Below are 25,869 nucleotides of genomic sequence, written 5' to 3' on the forward strand. Positions count from 1 at the left end.
AGGCCAAGGATGCTGCTTGACATCCTACAATGCACAGAACAGCCCCCACCATGATCATCCAGCCTCAAATTCCATAGTGCTGAGGGTGAGAAACTCTGCTTTAGAAGAGCACATGATGATATAAGTAAGGTCAGCAAGACAGTTACAATAGACTTTAAAAAACCGGCCAGGCACAGTGGCTCATGCCTGTGATCCCAGCACTATGGTATCACAGGAGCTGGGGCGGGCAGATCACTTGAGGACAGGAGTTCGAGACCAGCCTGGCCAACATGGTAAAACCCTGTCTTTACTAAAAATAAAAAAATTAGCCAGGCGTGGTGGCACCTGCCTGTAATTCCATATATTTGGGAGGCTGAGGCAGGAGAATTGCTGGACTTGGGAAGCAGAGGTTGCAGTGAGCCATGATTGCGCCACTGCACTCCAGCCTGGGCAACAGAGCCACCATCTCAAAAAATAATAATAATAAATAAAGCTCTATGGAAATGTTTTCCCTTATGTTTTAGCTTGTTCCATGTGAAGCAACCTTTCTGCTCAGATATTCCCTGGCCTGCAATAGAAGCTCCAGTTTGGGCATTGGAAACTCAAGTCTCAGGTACATTGAGGTCCAAATCACTTGCCACTTCTTTCGTTTACCAGAACCTTTTGTTGCAACAAAAGAGTAGGAGGCATACACCATGTGTTTTTCATTCATTTATGCTGAAATCATTGTAACGTTTCATTTTTTATGAGCCATTTGATGTCCAAAAAGCCTTTTGAATCACATTTATAACCCTATAAAAAACTCATTCCTCTTCGAAACAGGAAGCCACTTTGTGAGCAGAGTAAACACATTCAAAGCCTGGAAGGTGGGAGTTGAGAGGCAGCAAATGCCTCTGGGAGCCTCTGCCAGGGGTGAAATGCCTTGACTGCCCCTGAGGGAACCTCCTTGTGGCCCTGGCAGGTCAGAGGGGCCTTCTCGGCTAAGTCAGAAAGCAGAGGCCTGAATGGGCTCTCCAGGGTGGCCTTTGTAAAGGTCTTTTGCCAATAGGCAACTCTCCTTGGACCAATGCTTGTGGTTGGTGACCCTCTTTGCAGGAGAAAGTGTGCTTGGCTGATTCTGGGCCCTCTCTCTGCATTTCCTCGAGATGCTCATCCTCTACAGGCCTCTGTCCCCTCATGTATACAGTGAAAAGCTTGGACCAGGTGATCTCCAGTGGCCTTTCCAGCTCTTCTGAGCTAGGCCTCTCTTTAGATCTCAGAGGATTGCTTCAGACACAGAAAATTCATGGCATGCTCAGTACCACTCTCCCATTCAGCATCCATGACAGACATCACTAGTTGATAACAATAGCCTTTTCCACTGCCCTCAGGTATGAATTTGAAAATCTCTTGACAGAGTTCTTCAGGGAGGCTCTTACAATTGTGTAGCATTGGCAGCACACACAAGAAAATGGACCAATCTACCAACCACAGACCAGGTAATAATGAAGAGTGTGATATCAGTTTCTCTAGAGCAGAGGATTTAGCCAAGACCCGAGTGCATAAACTTATGAAATAAAATGCAAAGTAGGCCAGGCGTGGTGGCTCACGCCTGTAATCCCAGCACTTTGGGAGGCAGAGGCAGGTGGATCACAAGGTCAGGAGATCGAGACCCTCCTGGCTAACACGGTGAAACCCCATCTCTACTAAAAATACAAAAAATTAGCCAGGCGTGGTGGCGGGAACCTGTATTCCCAGCTACTTGGGAGGCTGAGGCAGGAGAATGGTGTGAACCCGGGAGGCAGAGCTTGCAGTGAGCTGAGGTAGTGCCACTGCACTCCAGCCTGGGTGACAGAGCAAGACTCCATCTCAAAAAAAAAAGAAAGAAAAGAAAATGCAAAGTAAAATCAAATCAAGTGAAAGAAAAGAAAAGTAAATAAAAACTAAAGCTGAGAATCACTTGCTGCGTGACCTACAGTAGGTGATTGACTTCCCCCAGTCTTGGTTTTATGACCTATCAAAGGGTATATAATAAAGCCCACCTTCTTATTTTAGTTTCTTTCTTTGCCTTCCTTGTTTATTCAGTGTTTTTTTAATAGTTGACAAAGTGTATTCACATTCATCACGGTAATAGCAATGTCCTATATCTTTAATGCTAAGACACACTGCTTTTCATATTCTCTTGTTTCTGAAACCAAGATGAGTCTTACAATCATTGTGCACAGTTAAGGCACCCAAGTTTCCTATTTTCCTCCATAAAGCAAAAGTAATTTTTAAATCCATGACATTTTAGAACCAAAGAGAGTGGGAATAGTTTCCATTTATTTAACACATAGTATATTTCTAACAGCAACCCAAGTACGTCACAATAGCCTATAAAGTAAGTGTTATTCACATTATACATCTCAACATCTTAACAGTCTCCTTCTAGAGATGCAGAAACTGAGACTCTAAAAGGTTCTCTTGCTCAAGGTCAGAAGGCAGATAAAGGACAGAGTTGGGATTCGAACTGTGCGCTTTCTGATACCAAGCTCGCTCTCCTTACCAAGTTTCTCAGTTTGACCTCACATAACCTTGTGATGGGGCAAGTGACACCCTGCTCTTTTTCAGGTGCAACCATGGAGACCAGGACCATAAAGTGCCTTTGTCTTGGGGTCACTTTGAGAAAACATTGTAGATCCAGGGGCTCTGAGCTGAAGAGGAAAAACAATCATAGTGTTCTGTAAGTTATGGATGTTAATCTCCCATTGATTGTTGGCTCCTATGCTGAGGACTGCTGCATCCTCCCGAAGTTTTAAGAGGCCCAAGGGAGCCGGGGAGGAAAGAAGCTTCAACTCGTTAGAAAGTTTAAAAAGATGTATTTTCCCAGGGAGACTTCAGCAGATGGTCTGTGACATTTGTTCATTCATTCAAGAGGCAGCTATTGAAAGCCTAGTCAGGTTCAAGACACTTGGGTGAGTACTGAGCTCAGAGGGGTGGGGGTGGCAGGTAGACGGCACATGAACTTATGAAGTAGCAGTGAAACAAGTTGAAAGGGTACCAGCTTGGGAATCAGTCTCAACTTGAGTTGAAGGCTAGTTTTGCTACTCTCTAACTGTGTGACTATGGGTACATGACTTCACTTCTCTGTGCCTGGATTTTTTTATTTGTAAAATGGGGATGGTGATAGAAGGCTACTCATGGGCTGGTCGTGTGGCTTACTTAAAAACATGTGTGTAAGATGGTGAGCTTATTGTCTTGCACATAATAAGCACTCCATAAATATAGGCTGAATCCATTTATTTATTCAACAAATATACTGAGCTTCTACTGCACACCAGGCACTGTTCTTAGCACTAGATAATAATACTGATATAGCCTGGATGTTTGTCCCCTCCAAATCTCATGTTGAAATAGGATCCCCAGTGTTGGGGATGGGGCCTGGTTGGAAGTGTTAAGATCATGGGGCCGGATCTCTCATGAATGGCTTGGGGCTCGCAGTAATAAGTGGGGTCTATGGGTTCACGTGTGAGAGCCATTTGCTTAAAGGAGCCAGGCACCTCCTCCTCTGTCTTGCACCCTTCTCTCTGGCTCCCTCTCTCACCATGTGACATATCTGCTTCCCCTTTGCCTTCTGCCATGACTAAAAACTTCCTGAGACCTCACTAGAAGCTGAGCAGATGCTGGTGCCATGCTTGTACAGCCTGCAGATCCATAAGCCAAATAAACCTCTTTTCTTTATCAATTACCCAGTTTCAGGTGTTCCTTTATAGCAACACAAAGTGGACTAACACAAACATCAATGATTATTATTGCCTCAGGGCAACCTACAGATCTAATCTCCTTAGACTTCACTGAGGTATCGTGCAAACTGAGTTGGTTCTCAGTCCAGGAGGTGTGTGTGATGGAGTTACCAAGCAGAGGCACCTGAAAATCTTGAATTCCCCAGCTGGAGAAGGTGGCCCCACTGCTGAGTAGAGGAGTGGGTTTGTGGATTCCTAGAGAGGAAAAAGGGGATGAGGCATATCATACCCTGTTTCAAGGGCTGTTCAAATCACTTGTTCCTCTCAGTTTTCAATACTTAGAGTCTTTTTTTGATTGAAATACAAAGAAGGGATGGTGGACTGTGCGGGATAAGGCCACAGCCTGGGGCAGGAGGTCCTTCAATCCACTTCTAGCTCTGGTTTTGCATCCTCAGTCTTCCACATCTGCATCTGGTCCCATCTTGATGAAGTGTGTTCTTATTTTGAATTTGGACTTGCTCCCTCCTGACCAGTGGTGATGATCACCACATTGATGTTGCAGATAATGATGAGGACATTGATGTTGTAATAGATGATAAAGATGATATTGTTATAGATGATGATGATGATGATGAAGATGATGCTGATGGTGATCAATTGCCATGGACCAGATGCATATCAACGCAATTTTACATATGTTCTTCCTAACCCTTGTAACAACTCTGCAAATTAGGCCTTACTATTGCATGTGGTAAAGCAGAAATATGAAGCTAAGAAAGGAGATGTGACTGTTCCAAGGCCACGTCACTAGGAATAGACATAGCTACTTGCATACCTAAGACTCTGACTCCAAACCACTCGTTGGACCACTAAAATTCTAATATTGTATAGTGTTTGCTAGACCATCTTTTCAGAGCTTTCCATGTTTTATCTCATTTAAACCCTACTAACTCTTTGAGTTAGGTACTGATACCATTTCTATTTCAAAGCTGCAGAAAAAGAGGCAGAAATGCATGTAAATTGGCCATGGTGAGATAGCTGGTCAGTGGTGGATCGTAGATGTCTACCTAAGTAATCTGACTACAGAGTCTGCACTTTTCATATTTTTATTTTAAAATTACTATGTCTTTAAACCATGTGCAGTACTATGTTTTTAAACCATGTGCAGTGGCTTATGACTGTAATCTCAGCACTTTAGGAGGCCGAGGTGAGAGGATCATTTGAGCCCAGGAGTTCGAGACCAGCCTGGGCAACATGGTGAAATCCCGTCTCTACCAAATAAATAAATAAATAAATAAAACAATTAGCCTGTAATCCCAGCAACTTGGTAGTCTGAAGTGGGAGGATTGCTTGAGCCTGGGAGGTTGAGGCTGCAGTGAACCCAGTCACACCACTGCACTCCAGCCTGGGAAACAGAGCAAGACCCTGTCTCAAATAAATAAGTAATATGCAAATAAAATAATTATGTCTTTATTTTTATGGATGTCTAATGTATATACAGCAAAGCGCACACATGTTATGAGTCATGGTTAATTTCATGCATGTGTGCATCTACTCTAAACAAGTCAGCTTTTAACCCACTAAGCCATGCTGACCTAATCCCCAGAGTTCAGTGTTGTCTTGGGATTGTCGGACACAATTTAACACACCCAGATTTATCTTCTACACATATTCGTTATGTTACTATGCAGTCATATGACACTTACTATGTTTCAGACAATGCTCCAAGCAACGTACATATATGAACTCATGTTAGCGCTATAAGGTTGGTACTATTCCTATAATCATTCCCATTCTCTAGGTGTGAAAACTGAGCTATGGAAAAGTTAAGTGACTTACCTAAGATTACACAACTGTTGAGTCTAATTCACACAACTGTGAATTAAACCTGGACATTCTGGCTCAAAGTCCTTCAAATGCTTCCTTAAATACACACATAATTTCTACCAAGGAAGTGCTGTTATCAATCCTGCTTTATAGACCCAACAAGGTTAAAATAACTTCCACAAATACCTCTGCTAATAAGTCACAAACCTCTACTGAGATCTTTACTGATTTCCAAGTGTGTGCACTCCACTACTGTGGTGAAAAAAGTCTGAACATCTTTGCTGTGGATGGGAATTATTGATGTACTTTTTTATCCCCTTCTGGGAATCCCAAGTTTATGCAGAGTAGGAGTCCACCTTATTGGGTCTTTGCCATCTGCAGTTACTGGTCCAGCACCACACACTCTAGTGAAGCCTGGGAGAGGAAGGAAGGCTCTAGAAGAAACGTGCTTGCTGTTCAGGGAAGCAGACCCCTGGCACCACTTTGCTGAGGCCATGACCAAATAAATGCTTGTCTGTCTCCCCACCTCACTTCTATACACCCCCCTAAGCGCCTGGGTCTACCTTTCCCTAGCGTTTCCTGGGGGAATAGTAAATCATGAGTTTCCCATTTTCCTCCATCTCGAAAGGATATGAATTCTGTAAATCTTGGCCTGAGTGACCATCAGGATGCATAAAATATGACAGGAAAGAGGCCAGGGAGGCAGCGTTTGTGTAGAGCACAGCGTCCAGCAGTGGGGATGGGCAGACTGGGGGTCCTTGGGGACCCCTTGGGCTGGAGTTTTGCTGCAGAGAGAAGCCTCAGCAAAGCAACCTCTGCCTGTAATAGATGGTTATGGCTACTTCCATGCCAAGGTCTCAGGGGCATTGCCACAGTACGGGACAGAAGTGACAAACTGCAGAAAATCGAAGTGGCCCCTGCCCTGCCCCTCACTCTTGGCCCTTGATTCCCAAGAGTGAAGGGAGGGAAGGGAGACCCATTCATTAGGGCTGACAGGGCAGCAGGAAGGACTTAGCTGTGATGAGAGGAAGAACTTCCTGCAAGGAAAGGTTATTAAGCCCTGGAATGAGTTATTGAGAGAGGTGGTGGAAGTAACTTCCTGATTTTGTGATCAAGATGGATAGTTATTGGTCTCGGGGAATCCAGCTCAGCCTCCCGGCATGGATTCCTGACCCCTTTAGGGAGATCACGCATCAGCAGCATCTGCCTCCAAAGTCATTTGCAAATGCTCAGCGATGATAAAACCCCCCTTTGACAACCCCCCTTTGCTTTTACTTCTTTTATTTATTTATTTTTTTCTATAAAATTATTACACATTCACTGCAAATAAAGAAATCCAAATGCTCTAGGCAAGAAAAAAAAGTGAAAAAGAAAATTTCTCTTTTACTTCTCTCAGCAAATCCCACGGTGCTTTCTATAGACAACCACTGTTAAGATTTTGGGGTCAATCTTAATAGACTTCTTTTCTGAATGCATATTCACACAAACACGTGTACACAGTGATCTTTGTACAATTTTTATGTTTAAGCATAGATGGGTACATACTACATGCATTGTTCTGATATTTCCATTTTCTTCTGTTAATATCATGGGCATCTTTCCATGTCAGTACATATATTTCATTCTCATTTTTTAGACAGTTACCTCATATTTCATAATATGGATATGCCATAATTCATTTAAGCATTTCTCCATTGATTTACTTACAGATTGCTTTCCAAATTTTGTGAATGCGAAAATGCTGCAATACACTGCTATTACTTGGATCGCTGTACATATAATGACATTTCTTTAGAAGAGAGTTCTAGAAATGAAACTGCCAGAGCAGAAAGGATTTTCAATGCTGTCAGATAGAATGTAACTGCTCTTTAGAATGAGGTAAAGAGCTTATTCCTATTGTTAGTGAGGGTGTAGGGAAAATGATTCAACCTTCACCAACAATGGTTATAGCACCTTAAAATGTCTGCCTATGGCTTATCCCATGTGTATGCATCTCTTGTTTCTAACGTGGTTGACCGTTACTGTATATCTTTACTGACTACTCATATCTTTTACCCAGTTATTTCTACCAGTTTTTTGTCTTTTTTTTTTTTTTTTTTTTTTTGAGACGCAGTCTCGCTCTGTCACCCAGACTGGAGTGCAGTGGTGCGATCTCAGCTCACTGCAACCTCCGCCTCCCAGGTTCACGCCATTCTCCTGCCTCAGCCTCCCGAGTAGCTGGGACTACAGGCGTGTGCCACCATGCCCGGCTAATTTTTGGTATTTTAGTAGAGTCATGGTTTCATCATGTTGCCCAGGCTGATGGCGAACTCCTGAGCTCAGTCAATCTGTCCACCTCAGCCTCCCAAAGTGTTGGGATTACAGGCGTGAGCCACATCGCCCTGCCTTAGCTCCCACTTCTAAGTGGGAACATGTGGTATTTGGCTTTCTGTTCCTGCATTAGTTTGCTAAGGAGAATGGCCTCCAGCTCTACCCAGGCCCCTGCAAAGGACATGACCTTGTTCTTAGTTGTGGCTGTGTAGTATTCCATGGTATGTCTTTCAGACTATCTTACATGTTGGAAAGATTTTCTTCCACCCTATGCTTTCTTTTATTTTCTGTCTTTTCTTTTCTCTTTTATTCCTTTTTGAGACAGGGTCTCACTCTCTCACCCAGGCTGAAGTACAGTGGCACTATCATAACTCACTGTAACCTTGACCTCCTGGGCTCAAGAGATCCTCCCACCTCAGCCCCTTAAGTAGCTGGGACTACAGGTGTGCACCACCATGTCTGGTTAATTAAAAAAAAAATCTGTAGAGATGGGGTCTCAGTATGTTGCCCAGGCTGGCCTTGAACTCCTGGGCTCAAATGATCCTCCCACCTCAGCCTCCCAAAGTTTGGGATTATAGGCGTGAGCCTCCATGCACTGCCCTATGCTTTATTTTCTTTGTATTCCTTTTATTAGTTAATTCTTCTGCATAAAAACTATATTAAAATATGTTTTGCTATAACTTGTTAACTAAAACAATTTGTGTTTATTGTAGAAAATGTAAAAAATAAATAAAATGGACAAAAGACACAATATAAATACACAACACTATTGAACTGTATGCTTAAAATAGTTAAGATAGTCAATTTAACATTATGTGTATATTATCACAATTTGAAAAATAGGACAAAAGAAAAAAATCATAATTTTACTTCCTAGGAAAAACAGTTCTTTCTCCTGGAGAAAGAACTTTCTTTCTCTGCATTGATAATGATGAATTGACTAGTTTCTAACCTTTTAACCTTTTACTACTTGCTGTGTCATGCCTATGTTTTAACATAAAAAAGCCAACATGACTGTTGATGGCTATGTGGTATTATGTGGTACTAATAAAACTAATATGATAGTTTTTATTGAGTGGGTACTGTCAGACACTGAGCTAGACCCTTTTCAGGTATGCTCTCATTTAATCCTAACAATACAAAATACAAGACGGTTGCTATTATTACAGCACTTTCTCAGATGAGAAAACTGGTGCTTACAGAGGTCAAGTCATTCACAGCTGGCAGACAAGAGGTGAACTTGAATGCAGCCCCCAAATGCTCATGATATTCTTTCTAGTGTCAGGGGCTATGTGGTGCCTAACCCATCCTCAATTCTTGAAAATTTGGCTGCTCCCAGTGTCCCGTTCATCCTACCAATTGTAAATCATCCTGTAATTCATTCCTTCATTCCTTTTTTTTTCTTAGACGCAGGGTCTTACGCTGTTGTCCAGGCTGGAATGCCTGGACTCAAGCAATCCTCCAGCCTCAACCTCCTGAGTAGCTGGGACTATAGGCATGCACCGCCATACCTGGATAATTTTTCAATTTTTTTGTGTGTAGATACAGGACCTAGCTGTGCTGCCCAGCCTGGTATCAAACTTCTGGCCTCAAGCGATCCTCCCACCTTGGCTTACCAAAGTGATGAGATTACAGGCATGAGCCACTCTATGCCCGGACCCCATTCCTTCTTATTATCATCTTATCCATTTTATGTTCCTGACTGTCCCTCCTTTTCCTGCCTTCTCAGCACTCATAACCCCATGCGGGGAAGCATAGTACAGTTAAGAGCATAGAATCCTCACATCTGAGGCCTGGCTCCATGCTTTTCTACCTGTGCAGCCTAAAGCTAGATATCTAAAACCTCTTCATCTTAATGTCCCCACCTGCACAGTGGAGGTGATATTAACAGTCTCTATTATAAGGTGGTTGTGGGAGCCAGATGTGGTGGCTCACGCCTGTAATCTTAGCACTATGTGAGGTAGAGGCAGGCAGATCCCTTGAGGCCAGGAGTTTGAGACCAGCCTGGCCAACATGGCAAAACCCCATCTCTACTAAAAATACAAAAATTCGCCAGGTGTGGTGGTGCATGCCTGTAATCCCAGCTACTTGGGAGGCTGAGGCAGGAGAATCGCTTGAACCCAGGAAGCAGAAGTTGCAGTGAGCTGAGATCGCACCACTGCACTCCAGCCTGAGTGACAGCGAGACTCAATAATAATAATTAATAATAATAATAATAATAATAATAATGTGGTGTGGAAAATACACACACATGCTCTCTCTCCCTTTCTCTCTTTCCCTCTCTCTCTCTCACCCACACACACACTCATACATTGACACACATTCATACATATATACATACCTATTGTATTAGTTTCCTTTTGCTGCTGTAACAAATTGCTACATACTTAGTGACTTAAAACAATAAAAATTTATTTTCCAGGGTTCTGGAGGCCAGATGTCCAAAATGAATCATATAGGACTAAAATCAGGGTGTTGGTAGGGCTGGTTCCTGATTTAGCAAAAAATCAGCCCTTTGCCTCTTCTAGTTTCTAGTGACTGTAGCATCCCTGACTCAGGACTGTGTCACTACAGTCTCTGTTTCTGCATCATATCACCTTCTTCTCTCCTATAGTCACATTTCTTTCCTGCTTCTCTCTTTAAGGACACTCTTGATTGCATTTAGGACTCACCAAACTAATCCAGGATAATCCCCCCACCTCGAGCTCCTTAATTTAATCATGTTTGCAAAGACCCTTTTGGCACACAAAGTCGCATATTCACTGGCTCCAGCGATTAGGACCTGTTTATTTCTGGGGTCTTTAGTCAGCCTAGTATATACATATCTTTTTAAAGTAACTCCTGCTATTGGGGGGCAGATTTTTCTGATTCTTCCAACAGACCTTGGTATCTGTGATAGGAAAGGCAATGCACTTCTCTTTATACATTTTAACCAAAAAAGTAATTGTTTTGGAAAATATGGGTTCCTTAATTCTGTAAAGTTCTTTCAAAATAACTTTTTTTTTGTTTTTGAGATGGAGTCTTGCTCTGTCACCCAGGCTGGAGTGCAATGGCACGATCTTGGCTCACTGCAACCTCTGCCTCCCAGGTTCAAGCAATTCTCCTGTCTCAGCATCCCAAGTGGCTGGGATTACAGGCATGCACCACCATGCTGGGCTAATTTTGTATTTTTAGGAGAGATGGGGTTTCACCGTGCTGGTCAGGCTGGTGTCAAACTCCCGACCTCAGGTGATCCGCCCACCTCTGCCTCCTAAAGTGATGGGCTTACAGACATGAGCCACCATGCCCAGCCTCAAAATAACCTTTTAGAGCACTAAAACATAAGGTTACCCATCGGTAAAAATTAATGATGATTTCCTTTATACACTCAAAAGATTGCCCCTTGTGGTCACCTCCCACCCCTGCTCTGCTGAGCCTTAATCCCCCATCACCTCCTTCTGCTCCAAGATCCTTCTTACCTTTTGGTTTGCTCTCAGAGGTCATCTTGCAGCCTGCTTCAGGGAGAACATGGAAACCACGACTTCTTGGCTCAACTTCCTCCTTTTCTACTCCAATCCTACTATGAACCATAACTAAAATTTCAAAATTTCGCCTCTTCTTTCTCCCAAAACAAAAGGGAAGTCCCTCTCCAGTCCAAGATGACTCCCTTTATTTGAATATCAACCCAACTCACCACTTTTAGGGACCTCTCAACAACTTCTACACGACTTTTTAAAAATTGTGTTCTGTAAAATACAAGGACCCTGTAATATGTCAACAGAGGCTCGGAAGGGGAAACATGTCTGTGTATGTATGTGTGTTTGTATGTAAGTATGTATCTATCCATCTATGTGTCTAACTATCATCTATCTGCCTGTTCACTCACCCGTCCATTCATCCATTCATCCACCCATGCATCCCATTATCTATCTGCCTACCTACCTACCTATCATCTGTCTTTCTATTATCTTCTGTGACCAAACATGTTGGAAGCTCACCTCTTCCCCATTCTTCACACACACCCTTATATATCCTTCAGCCTGACCACCTGGAAAATCCACAGGATATATTAGCATGATAAAGACCCCAAGAAAAACTGCAGCACAAACAAAACTAACAAGAGCCTATTTATTTTTGTCTCTTTCAAAATTTCCCAAACTGAGTTGAAGAAAGACCTTCTTTTGTGTGTGTTTTCCTGAGTGTGTGTTTTCTGAGTTCGGTGTCCCTTGGATCACCTTTTGGGAAGCACTCAGTTGTGTACTTCTTGGATGGAATTCCTCATAAGGCCAGTACTTTTTCCTGTATTGCCTTGCCGAGCTCTTAGATCTTCAATTGCTACCACAAACTGAGCACATACGTTGTGCACCAGTTATGTGGTGCCCACGAGTGGTCTACATCTAACAACTTTATGCAATAATGTATCGTTATACTCATCTTACAGATGAATAAAGAGAGGCTGAGAATATCAGGAGTTTGCTCCAAATCAACCGTGAGTAGCAGAGTCGGAGTTCGGACCCATCAGGGTGCAAAGTTTTCATGCACCCGGAGTCTGTGATCTAACCGCTCCTTTCCACTCCTAGAAGCTGAAAAGCCAAAAGCTACACTTTTATCTTTTACAACACGAAGGCTGTCACCAAAGAAATCTCATCTCTCAGTTAATTTCTTCAGAGGATGCCAGTTTCCTAAAATCCTACCTGTCTCAGTTCATGAGGAGCTGAAACTGTGTTTTAAATCCAGAGGGAACGGCCAACAGCCCCTCTTCTTTGGTGGCGCATTTATAAACAGATGCAAGACAGGAAATAGGTATCCCACACCCCTGCCCCAGGGCGTCTGTGGACAGAACAAAGAGCAGGGTTCTGTGCCTAGCCAGCGTGCAGAGCCTATAACGTGATTGCTGCCTGATGGTGCGAAATGGATTCAAGGCTCGGGTCCATCTGGTTTGTGTATCGTGAACGAGCTGTTAAAGTGTCAGGACTTAACTTCTCTGGATTTGAGGAAGTCTCATGAGGTTTTATGGAGCAGTTAAGATGGGTGTAAACCTCACTGGCGGGACCAGCTTCTCCTATATGATCTGAGACGTGCATAGTTCATAGGATCAAGAAGCATGAGTTAGAAATAAGAGGATGGACCCCGAGAAAATTAGGGAGCTGAGATGTAGAATCCAGACTGCATTGAGTATCTGCCATCACAAGCAGATACTGTTTCTGAGCCTTAGTATCTCCTCTGTGACATGCGGACAATATTACCTTGTCCAATCCACAAAGCTGTTTGGATATGAAAGATAATGAGAGTTGTAAAGTTTCTTACTAATGGGAAGTGTGGTTACTAGCTTCTTTTCATTTCCTCCCTTGGAAATAGCTAGAAAAGGTTACAGGGACCTTGTCTCCTGTTCCTGTTCTCCCTCTCTCCTCTTCAGAATTAGGCAGTATCATCTTACTAAAGGATATTCAAGAATAACTTGCAGTTGCTGTGGGTTCTAGCCTTGGAAAGAATATAAGAACATGGCCCCAGGCTGAGTAAGGGGAAACAGGAGATGGAGTGGTTATAAAACATGTCTGCAAATCCCTCGATACACTTCTCATAAAAAATGGCACTGAAATCTTCTCTCCTTGACTATGTACCAGGCTAACAAATAGAATATGGTAGAAGTTATGGTCTATGACTTTTGAGGCTAAGTTGATGATAGTCGCTGTAGCCCCTGCTCTGGTTCTCCTGCTTGGGACACTCACCCTTGGATTTCTAGGACTTGATACATCTCTTTTTCTCTCCCTTTCATCCACATCTTGGTTTTCTTGTTCTCTTGTATAAGACCTCATTTTCTTCTTCTGAAAATGGGTCTTCTGTGTGTGGCTGGGGTTGGAGATGTGTCTACAGAGAGTCCTATAACTACATTCTTACCATTTCTCCTCTCCCAGTTTCTTGATGTAAATTTCAAGGAAAGAACTCCAATTGGCTCTGTTTGGATCATGTGCCCATTCATGACCCAATCAGTCACTGCAACCAAAGGGATGAAACACCATTATTGGCCAATATAGGTCACATGTCTAGCCCTTGGGCTTTAGTGGGGTAGGGGTGTCAGGAACCAGATGTAATGAGTAGAATTACTAATGGAGTAAGGGACATGGAGAAGAGACAGTTCCCCTGCAAAAGTGGGTGATTTGTGCTCAAAAAGTGGGGAGAGATGTGCAGCAATGACAAAGAGAAGACATTCATGTCAGCAGATATCACATATATAATTTTCTAGCTGTCTTTCCTACTCAACTGTAAGCTCCATGGGTCACAGAGTTGTATCCTCAGGGCCTAGCATAGTGGCTGGTACATAGTAGGTCCTCAGGATGACCCTCAATGCTTTTTCTACCATGTTAAGCTGGGATTGGCATGAGCCCTACACAAACAGGTGAGGATTTTCTTGGTGGAATTAGCAATGATATTGCACCTATAGGATTAGAAACCACTCACTGGGTGCAAGACCTTAGCCTGTTACTTATTTTCTCTGAGCTTCAGTTTCGTTATCTGTAAAATGGGCTCAATAATAAAACTTACCTCAAAGGGATATAGAATGGACTCGGGGGAAAGTATATGAATGAGCTAGAATGCTAATACCAAATAATGTATTACTATCTCCAAGAGGTCTCTGGGTGAATTTTTCACCCTCTCCCTGGAGCCCAGCTAAAGGACTGGACCTTGATGATTCAATGCCACCCAGTTACACTTGCCGAAATTCACTCTGTTTTTCTCAATGTTCACATCTGTCAAATGGGAATACTGATTCCTTCCCCTTCTTACACCAGGCCATAATTCAAGGCGGAATGCCTTCCGGATGGAGAGTGCTGATTGGAGTCACTTCCTCCTCTCTCTGCTGTTATGATTCATTATCTTGCAGTGTGGCTCTTTGGTTCAGCATCAGCAGGCCCTCTGGGAAATAGGTTTGGAGGGGGGAAGAACATGGGAGAATAATGTGCTTTTTATTTCTAATGGCATTTCCCCAACCACTGCTTCCTCCTGCACTCCGAAGCATTAGGGAATCCAACTTATATGGTGAAGCTAGCAGCTTGCTCAGTGACAGAGGAACTGGCAGGGGTGGGAAGGCCAGGTTCAGGAGTCTACATGGCAGTTGTGGGAGGCAGGGAGCTCTAACTCTGTTCTAGGAGGTTCATAATTTGCTCTAAATTTTTTGGAGTAAAATCTAGGCTTCAATGATGACTCTTCCACTTACCAGCTGAGGGGCTTCTCTGAGCCCGTTTCCTCACCTATAAAATGGGACTAATAGTCCCTGCTCCATCCGTATCAACGAGACCATGAGAGGGAGAGCGTCAGGAACCAACTCCCTCCTCTCTCTCCCTCAAATGTCTCAAGACATGATGCTCCTAATTTCTCCAGCTCTTTTCCTCAAATTCCTTTTGTTAAAGTCTCAAACTTTTATAAGACACATGGCAAAATACTCCAGAACCTATTTCAATATCTGAGGGTTTTATTGAGCACCTACTGGTGCCAGGCACTGAATTAAGCATTAGTGGTACAGCACTATGGCCCGCAATAATAGTCCCTTTCCCCATGGGATCTTAAGTTGGAGAGACAAAGGTTAAATAAATAAATGATCACTCAAACAGATATGTGATAGCTGCTGACATGGATGTGCATTCTTCTTTGTTGTTCAACATCTTCCCCCCACTTTTGAGCCAAGACATTCCACTTTCTTTGAGGAAATTTCTCCTTCTCCATACCATGTGGTTAGCTGGGCCTGTTGATAATACCTAGCTGCATCCATTTTCTCAAGGGTCCACATGTGACCCATGCTGGCCAATCACAGTCCCTTATTCTGGCTGCTGTGACTGGTTCAAAGGTGAACACATGATCCAGACAGAGCCAACTGGAGTCCCTTCCTGTACGTGTGTATAGGAGGAAGAAAATGGAAAGGATGTTAGTATGGAGCTGTCTGTTTGCAGACATTCCTTATTTACCTCCAGCCACATGGAGAAGAACGGTTTTTCAGGAGAAAAAAAAATAATGAGTCAACATACAAGAGGGAAGCACAAACAAGATTTGGGCAGGGAGGGAGAGCTGTACTTTAAATCTCCAAAGTCTGTGGGTAGCGCCATCCCTACATTTAGCTGTCACATGCAACAATAAAGCATCTTTTAAAATTAGTCTAGCTTGATTTGGGTGCCTGTGACTTACAATATAAAAGGGTTTGGATCTAAGCAAGTGCTTTGCATGAAGCACATAGAACTATACAAGGGTATAAGAGGAAGAATGTGTGTGTGTGTATGTACATATACGTGTGTGTGTGTGTGCGTGTGTGTATATATATATATATATATATATATATATATGTAAGTCCTATAGTTATAGGATTTTACTGTTACAGGCTTATTGTAGCCTGAAACAAGAAACAACTTCAAGTTCAATAGTCAGCATGCTTGTTTCTGGACATTTATCAATCACATGCCGCCCCAGGAAATTTCTCACTAACTCTGTCTTTCTATTTTCTCTTGCCCCCACTTATATTCTCAAATCTCCTTCTTTCCAGACCCTTCTCTCTTCTTATCACTTCAATCTGTCCTTGAGATCTTACCTCCCATCTCCGATCTGCCTGCAGAAGCTAAAAGCCCATTCAGGTATCATACAGAGCAGGGGTTTTCAAACTTGAACATGCATCAGAATCGGAATCACCTGGAGGGCTTGTGAAAACACAGAGTACCTGGTCCCAACCCTGGAGTTCTTGACTCAGCAGGTCTGGGGTTGGACCTGAGAATCTGCATTTCTAACAATTTCCCAGGCGATGCTGATGGTGCCAGTCTGGGGGCCACACTTTGGGAACAATTGCTGTAGAACAATTGGTTTTTCTCAGCCCCATTTCCACCATCCAGCCCCCACATGATAACCTCTTCTTTCTCCACTAAAGAGCTATTCCGCATTGCACTCCATCCCAAACCAAAGAACCATCTCTTTGCCTCGGTTTACTGATCTGCAAAGTGCAGATAATAATGGTACCCACCTGATAGGATAGTTTCACATAATGTGGTTAGAAGAGTTATTGGTGCATAGAACACAATACTTCAGTGTTAGCTATAATTTTTAGGCACTTTGCATTTCCCAAAGATGGTCAACATCTCCCATCCCGTATGCTTGTCTCATAGTGTAACATTGATGCTCCTCCCATTGAGTGTGAGAACTATGTCACCTTGAACCTGGGGGGACCTTTGTGATTGCCTTGACTAATAGACTAGAAGAAGTGATGCTATGTGACTGCTGAGGCTAGTTCATAAAAATGCCATGCACTCCCTCCTTGTTCTCTTAGAGGACTCATTCTTGAAGCCCAGTCTCCATACTGTGAGGAAGCCCAAAAGGCACACACTAACAGAACACGTGGAAAAGCTTCAGCCTCGTGTAGATGTTCTGGTCAACATCCCAGTTGATGTCACAGCCAACAGCCTGCATCAAGTGCCTGACACGTGAGTGATGACACCTCCAGATGATTCCAGCCCCTAGCCATTGGATCACCCCCAGCTGTCAAATCTTCCAGCTGAGGCCCCAGACATTGTGGGGCAGAGACAAGCTGTTCCCATTGTGCCCCATCCAAATTCCTGACCCACAGAATGAATGAGCATAAATAAAATGGTTGTCTTATGCCAGTAAGTCTTGTAGTGGTTTATTATATAGCAGTAGTAACTAGAACACTTATGATTAATTGATAATATATATTACTTATCCCAATAGACAAATCATCAAACATTACTGTTCCCCAAGAAAGTAGGGAGTAGGGGAGTCCCCAGATTTTCTTTTGGCTGCCTCACTGTGGTGAAATGACAGGGACAGAGTGCATAGTGCTCTCTTTGCTTATGTCTCCCTCTCTCCCTCTCACCTGTTGCCAGGGCCCAGGCCTTACCCTCTCCTCACTGCCTGTCTCCTATTTCTTTGGCCCTTCTCTAGATTCCTATCCTGAATGTCCTTGGTGGGTGTGGCAGTGGATGGTGACTGCCTACTGCAGGATGGTGAAACCCAAACCAAATTTTCTCTTCCCAGCCAATGGGACCTGCTATTCTGAGTCTGTGAACAGCCAGCTTAAAAAACTCTCCAGTGGCTCCCAGTTGCTTTTAGGACAAAGGCCGAGATGCTTCCCAGAACCTACAAAGTCCTGGGGGTCCTACCTACCCCTCTTCCCTCAAAGCATCCTTTGGGCTTCTGCACTTTCAGTACTCCAGCTGCACTGAGTGCCTTTTGATTCCTTGAATGCTGCATCAGGCCTCAGACACCAGGCCTTTGTCCATGCTGTTCCTTCCGCCTGGGTTGCTTTTCCCTTCCCAAGTTGACTCCTACACGGTTTTCAGATCTCGGTGCCAGTCTCCCTTCTGCAAGAACCTTTCTGGGCTCCTGCTATTGCATGTGCCTGGAGTACTGCATCCTTTGCCTCTTGCAAATTTACAACCATACCTTGAGCATTGGTTTGATGTCTGTTTGCACCATAGATTTTAAGCCTTTTAAACCTTAAACTTGCTTGTTTTTCCCCCTCGTATTGCTCCACTAAAAGTAGCGTGGTGCTTGGCACATTGTAGGTGCTGAATAAATATTTGCAGAATAAATGATTAAACCGACACACATAATAACCTTTGTTCTGTGCTTGATCTTCTGGTCAAATTTTTGCAAGCAGTAGAGCCCTTCCAGAAATGACAGAGAAGAAATGCAGTTGTGACGTGAAGTTAGGGCATGCAGAATTCTACCTATTGTACTTTGCATTCTCAACAGGAGCCTTGGAAGAGGCGGCAAGGGTGGCAGTTCAGGGACAGACTGCCTGGGCTGGCGTTCTGATTTGCCGAAGGTAGTAAGCAACTATCTCTGTGACCTTGGACAAAGTACTGAACTGCATCTCTGTAAAATGGGGAGAATAATCATTCTACTTCATAGGATTGTTATACGCTATAAGCGCTAACATATGTACAACCCTGAGACCTGAGCCTAGCTCACAATAAGGGCTCTGAGTTTGCTATTGTTATTGTTGTTGTTGATTATTATGGTTGTTGTTGTTTTTATTGTTATTAGAAAGACTCCACTTTGTCAGGCTGCTCTCTCTCCATCCTATTGCCCTCTCCAGGTGCCTATACAGAGTCAGCCCTTGTGCTGCTCATTTACAAATAGCTGCCTGGTGTCTCCCCTCATCTCCACTCCTCTGGATTCCAGAACTTCCTACAAAGGAGCCCAGCCCTGGACAGTGACGGTGACCCATGGAGAATGCATCATGCCTGTTAGGGTCCTGTTGGTTCAGCGGCTGGGGAGGCAGTGCCCTGCTGGGAACGATCACTTCCCATGAAGATGGATGGCTTTCTCCATCCCGGCGACACTCTAACTGCGAGAGATGGGGGAACCTGCTGCAGGAGGGAAGGAGCAGTTTGTATTAAGTGGCCACTGGGCCCAGTGGGGAAGTATGAGGGGGGCATGGAGGCTTATTTCACTGTTTCAATAACACCAGCCTTGCAGACTGACAAGACTTCTCCCCTCGGAGAGCTAACTGCTCAGCTGTCCACGTGTTTCTTTGCACACTGGTAAAGCCCAGGGGTTATCAGCATGCATTTTGGAATCAGCTGGCTTGTGAATAAGTCCTTGCTTTGCCGTTTCCTTGGCTGCTAAATTTGGACCCACTATTTAATTTCCCTTTGGTCTCTGTTTCTTAATGAAATAATAGTATCCACCTTGTTAAGTTATGCTATGAAGTCTGAGAGACCTGCATGTGAAGCCCTAAGAGAGGCTGGAGAGCAAGGGTGCCAAACGTGTTCAGTAATGGATCAGCAGATCAATCTTTTAGGCTCTGTGGTCCATAAGATCTCTGTTGCAGATAGTCAACTCTGCCAGTGTAGCCCCAAAGCAGCCATAGATAATAGATACATAATCAGGCATGTTTGTGTTCTAATAAAACTTTACATAAAAAGCAGGCAACGGTGAGATTTTGCCTATGGGTTGTAGTTTGTAAGCCCTGGACTAAAGCCTAGTCCTCAAGAGCAGGGGCCATGGATCCTGGCTGCACCTGGGTTTAGATCCCAGCTCTGACACTCACAAGCCGTGTGAGCTTTCTTCACCTGCTGGCAGTTGTAAGAATTTTGTGAGTCACACATTGATAGGCCAAGGACTTGCAATGGTGTCTAGGAAACGTTAAACACAATTTAAGTGTTTGCTCTCATTTTCACTATTACAGAGTGAGTATAGAACAGGTCCCAGGCCAGGTGCGGTGGCTCATGCCTGTAATCCCAGCACTTTGGGAGGCCGAGATGGGCGGATCACAAGGTCAGGAGATCGAGACCATCCTGGCTAACACGGTGAAACCCCGTCTCTACTAAAAATACAAAAAAATAGCTGGGTGTGGCGGCGGGCATCTGCAATCCCAGCTACTCAGGAGGCTGAGGCAGGAGAATGGTGTGAACCTGGGAGGTGGAGCTTGCAGTAAGCCAAGATCGCGCCACTGCACTCCAGCCTGGGCGACAGAGCGAGATTCCATCTCAGAAAAAAAAAAAAAAAAACAAAAAACATGGTCCCTGCCCCATATACCTCTTAGTGTTTTTCCAAAAGGGCTTCTTCTGCAGGTTTGTGATCTGACATACTTCTATTTGGCTAAAAATACAAAATGAAGAGACGAGAGAGGTGGCTTGCGCCCAGCTACCCAGGAAGGAGGCTGAGATGGGGGTGTTGCTTGAGCCCAGGAGTTCGAGGCTGCAGTGAGCTATGATCACCCCACTGCACCCCAGCTTGGGTGACAGAGTGAGATGCCATTGCTAAAAAAAGAAGTACTCAGGAAATATGTGTGGAATGAATGTATGATGCTTAAAGAATTGGCACACAAAGAGAGTCAGATAGCTTAATGGTTAAGAGAGGTGCTCTGCAGCCAGCCAACCTGGGGCTGAATCTTAGCACTGTTCTTTTTTATCAGGTTGGTGCAAAAGTAATTGTGGTTTTTGCCATTAAAAGTAATGGCAAATAGCTGTGAAATTTCCCTTGCCTAGCTTCTTTGAACATCTGTTTTCTTCACAATTTCATAGATTATTGGGAGGATTATGTGGGATAATGTCTTAAAGTGATGATGAACTCATCTTCATCAATTATTGATGATGATGGTGATGGCGGTGGTGAAGAAAGAGGACACCTTGCCCTTGGTAAAATTTATTCTTAGTCACCCGTCATTGGCTGCCAGAATACTGGGACCTGTGTTGAAGCATCATTTTTGGCACAGCCATCCCTGCTAAGACATGGGAGGAACTTCCCTGGAACATCCAGATGGAGGCTGGGGACCACACTCAAGGAGAACAGGCCTGTGAATGAGAAGATCTGGCTTCTCATTTTAGGCACAACAAACCCATTCCTCTGTGTCTCTGGGCAAGTCAATCCCTGCCCCTTGTCAGAGTCTGCACTTTCCTCTTCCTAAGCCAAGTGGGTGGACACAAGGGAAGGGAACTCAGATTCAATGAATCCTATATGTGGAGTCTGTTAACGTAGGACTCCCTAAAGACACCATGACTATACTTTTGTTCCTTCAAATCACCCTTTCAAGAACTTTCAAGTTTGTTAAGCCTTGACTTTTACCATTGGTGCCTAGTGCTGCACCCAGTACATCGAAGGCAATTGAGTATATTTTCCCCCAAATAAATCATAAAATAACAGCTAACAATGAATTAGGACTTAGTTTAAGGGATTTTGTTGAGTCAGATTCTCCTCTCTGAGATGAAGATGAACATACAAGAGGTTTGGGGAAGATGTGCAGAATCAGTAGCAGGGGAAGTGAAAGAAAGGAAGCAGGAGTGGGAAAAGGGAGAAGCCAGGTTTACAGTCTGAACAAGGGCCTCAGTCAACCCCACGGGGAGCTCTAAAGCCAGATAAATTTCAGAGTTTCCCCCAGTTAGGGTAAGGGATGCAGTTGTCCTGGGAAGATGGGGGATACTTGGATGACGTAGCTCTCTTTGCGGCTATGGCAATTCCCAAAGAAGACTGACAGCAGAGGAGTAGCAGGTGGCAGCACCCCTAGGATGTGAGAGAATAGGTCCCTCACTCCCAAAGGGAGAGCTGGGTAGCATATTACAGTATCCACTACAACTATGTTATCCCTGTTTGCAAATGAGGAAATTGAGGTGCAGAGACATAATATAAATTGCTCAAGAGCTCAGCATTAGTAAGAAGAGTGCTAAAATTCCAATCCAAGTCTGTTGGGCTCCAAATCAACTTGATTCTTGTTATACTCAGAAGTTGCCAAAAGATACACTGAAGGGGGCATATTTGCCCAACTTTTCTGGTCAATGAGGGCAGCAGCAGAGTGGGTTGGCACAGAGAGCAATGGAGGGGAGAGGAAATAGATCAAGAAACACATCAGACCAGAGCAGATATTTTAGTGAATAAGAATTGCTCCTGCCATTAAAATAATTAGCTGGTTAGAAAAGGTCAACCCCCAGAGGAATGAGAATGCCATCATTTACCTCTTCCTCCAAGACAGCCATCTTTGCTTCCTTCAAAGAGTAAATTCAGAGTGAGTCCTGGTTAAGAATCTTGGTTCTGGGGTTCAGGATATCTGGCTGTGAAGTTTTGTGTCTCCCTTTTCTAGCTGTATGGGCAGATTATTGACTCTGATTTTCTACCTCCTTTATACCAACTAAACGAAGGTATAAACAGTATTTACCTATGGCTGTTGTTGGAGCTAAGTGAGATAAAGTCTTTTCTTTTCTTTTTTTTTTCTTTTTTTCTTTTTTTGACAGTGTCTTGCTCTGTAGCCCAGGCTGGAGTGCAGTGGCATGATCTCGGCTCACTGCAACGTCTGCCTCCCGGGCTCAAGTGATTCTCCTGCCTCAGCCTCCTGAGTAGCTGTGATTACAGGTGTGCACCACCATGCCCAGCTAATTTTTGTATTTTGTGTGTTTTGCCATGTTGGTCATGCTGGTTCTTGAACTCCTGAGCTTAACTGATCTGCCTGCCTTGGCCTTCCACAGTGTGGGGATTACAGTCTTGAGCCACCGGGCCCGTCCATGAGATAAAATCTTTAAAGTGCCTGTCGTCTTAGTAGGTGCTAAATACAGGTTACTACTAGACTTCATAACTTCAAATTCTGTACGTGGACCTGTTCTTTTGTCTCTTCTGAGTACAGTCTCCTGAAGATTGTTCTGACCAAACCTTTCTATGGGGAAAACAGAGCTGTTATTGCTTTAAGTGATTTGTAGGGTGTTTTGGTTTCAATAAAATGTATATGGAGAGGTGGCATTGTCCTAGGGATCAAAAAGATTAAACAGCAAACCTGTTATTTTTCTGTGTACACTTTCCGGAAAATCATTTCAATTTATGTTTTAAAAGACGCTAAGTGACAGCGATGCCTCATTTGAAATCAGAAAGAATGAACTTTCATTCAACACAACCATATGCTTTCTTTGATGGCTTGAATGGTTAGGGAATATGTGACATTAAATTCAGCAGTTTCCCACTCATCAAGCATGGTTTTCTCATAATTCTTGATTGGCATATGGTGTCTGAGCTTAGCTTAGACCCCAACTCCGGGAAGTGTAGATGCCTGTTGAAGAGGGGCTTCAAATACTAACTGATCAATCATTAAAATGACAGTGAGTTCATTTCAGTTCCCTTTAGATGAACCAGCACTCACTGAAGACCTCTATGGATGAAGGAAGGGGAAGAGAGAGGGAGAGAATGAGGAAAGAAGAAATAGGACTGGAGAGAAGGAAAAAAAAAAAAGAAAAAGGCAGGAGAAAGCTGAGTCCATGTTTCATGGACAGACAAGGTTTCATCTGGAGTCATCTTTTCTTAGCTATGGGATCCTAAACACATTACTTAATTCTTTCAAACCTCGGTTCCCCTCATCTATAAAAAATGAAAACAAAATACCTATTTTAGAAAATTTTAAAGTCATAAATGTATGAGATACGTGATACCAAGTGTGATATTCAATACAGAGCAGGTGCTCAATAATTTTTCCACCTTCTTCAGAATCATTAAAAAAAAAAAAAACCATTAGCACTGCTTTTTTAAAACAGATGACCACTCAAGGACAGTCTCTTCGTAGAGGACTATCTGCATCATTTGCAGGACCTGGTGCCAAATGAAAATGTGGGTCCCTTGTTCTAGAAAACTCGGTTCAGGTATTGCACATGTTAAATGCAGGTGCAGGACACGAAATGGTGGAGGAGATGCCGATGACATGTCTCCTCTGCTCGTTGTCCCGTCAGACTTCACATGCAACAAAAAGATACAATTATTAAGTATTTTAGGGTGGTGACAGGGGAGCATCAGACCAAAGGAGGAGAAGCCCCTCGGCGTGTAGGCTCTGGGTGACTGCGCAGGTTGCAGGCTATGAAGCTGGCCCCGTCTCCATAACACAATTGAGGTGAAAAGCCTCCTGAATAGGCTGGCCTGGGGAAGTTTATCCCTGATTTCCTAGTGCTTTCTTGCTGCTTTGGAAACCAACCTTTGATTTCTGCAATCCAGGAGATGTTGCCATCTTTGATCTCCAATGCCCTGCAGGCACCTGTAGTCATTCTACCCTCACGAACTCCCTAGGAAATGGTCACAATTATTAGCCCCAACCCACAGAGGGAGAAAATGAGGCAGAAAGCAGTGGCAAGATTTGCCCCAAATCAAATGGTTATTGGGCACTTGAGTTGAGATTCGAACCTAGATCTCTTTGGTACCAACCTCTGGGTAGCTGCCTCTATTTCACGGGACCACAGATGCTCCCAAACCCCCACACACCTGCACTCATGTGGACATGTCCAGTCCCCATGTCTCCACCAGACCTCTTCTAATCTAGCTCTGAACTTTTCAAAGACAATAAGTCTGAAGAGTGATACATTCAGTCAACTCCAAAGATAAAACGGATGCCGGTGGATACATCTATGGTGGATACATCTATGAATGATACAATGTATTGGCTGGTTTCACTGTTAATTCATGCAGAGAAGAATCATTAAATCAGATCAAATTCATTTAAAAACAGTTCAGCTCTGCTCTGCTCGCCTCTCCTCCCCATTGTGAGGGCCGTATGGATGGCTGGGGGGAGGGAGGGAAAAGGGAACAGATACAGCGATTTAATTTTTCAAGTAACACTGTTCAAATAAAAATACATTTGTTCGAATGAGATTGCCCTGAAACAGCGTTTGCATTGATGGCTCTGAGAGTAATTCTATTAAGCCGGAGCATATTTTTCATCAGGAGGCAGGAAAAGAGGGCGAGAGAGTAGGGGAGAGAAAAAAGGACTGGAAGCCGAATGTAACCTTACAGAGCTGCAAAAATCAAACACTTTAACCCATTTTATCTCAAGGTTCTCCACTAAAGTTATTAACCATTCTGTTTCCTGCCATGGCATTCAGAAGGTTTTGCCTTATCTCAGACATGCTAGGCCTCTGGGGTTCAGCCAGGCAGGCTGCCACATCTGGGAATATACACCCAGTATCTGCTGGGGCCAGGAAAGTTGAGAATCATACAGGCTGTAAAGAGTTTTTGTCTTCATTGCTCCTGGAGAGAAAAACAGCTCAAGAAATGACTGAGTGTGTGTGTGTAGATGCATGCACACACACACGCATACACACATGCACATACACATATACAGTATGCACACACGTGCACACCACATAGATATAGTATATATACACGTAAATACATAGATACATGTACATACACATGATGATATATGCACATAATTTGCATATATTAAAAATTACCTTTGCATGAGTATATATGCATACCTACCCCATTCATATGCACATAGATATACATATGTATAAACATATACATATAAAATATGTATGTACATATGCATGCAAGGTGCATATATACACGTGCATACATTGTCATAATCACCTTTGGATGAAACTCGGCATGTACATGCATGCGCACATACACATATATGTATACAACATACATACACATATGCATATTATGCAATACACATTTACACATGCATATATAATATATATTCACTTTTGGATGACTTTGTATGTATATATACGCACACATATACACATTCTAACATGTACGTTTGTCGGAAGTTTGAAATCATCAATGAGTCTGACAAATAAATTCAACTGTGATTTCCGGAGTGTCA

At 43.5% G+C, this 25,869-nt stretch overlaps 1 long non-coding RNA gene across 1 annotated transcript; it reads left to right on the forward strand.

The window, feature by feature from the left end:
- The first annotated feature begins 1,349 nt into the window (after positions 1-1,349).
- On the forward strand, positions 1,350-17,430 carry LOC134807439 (uncharacterized). The gene is made up of 3 exons (XR_010147908.1): positions 1,350-1,457; positions 2,569-2,680; positions 17,098-17,430. It is a non-coding gene; the product is annotated as an uncharacterized LOC134807439 (long non-coding RNA).
- The last annotated feature ends 8,439 nt before the right edge of the window (positions 17,431-25,869 follow it).

The sequence above is a fragment of the Pan troglodytes genome, chromosome 10 (assembly GCF_028858775.2).
Source record: "Pan troglodytes isolate AG18354 chromosome 10, NHGRI_mPanTro3-v2.0_pri, whole genome shotgun sequence".
Classification (NCBI taxonomy): Eukaryota; Metazoa; Chordata; class Mammalia; order Primates; family Hominidae; genus Pan; species Pan troglodytes.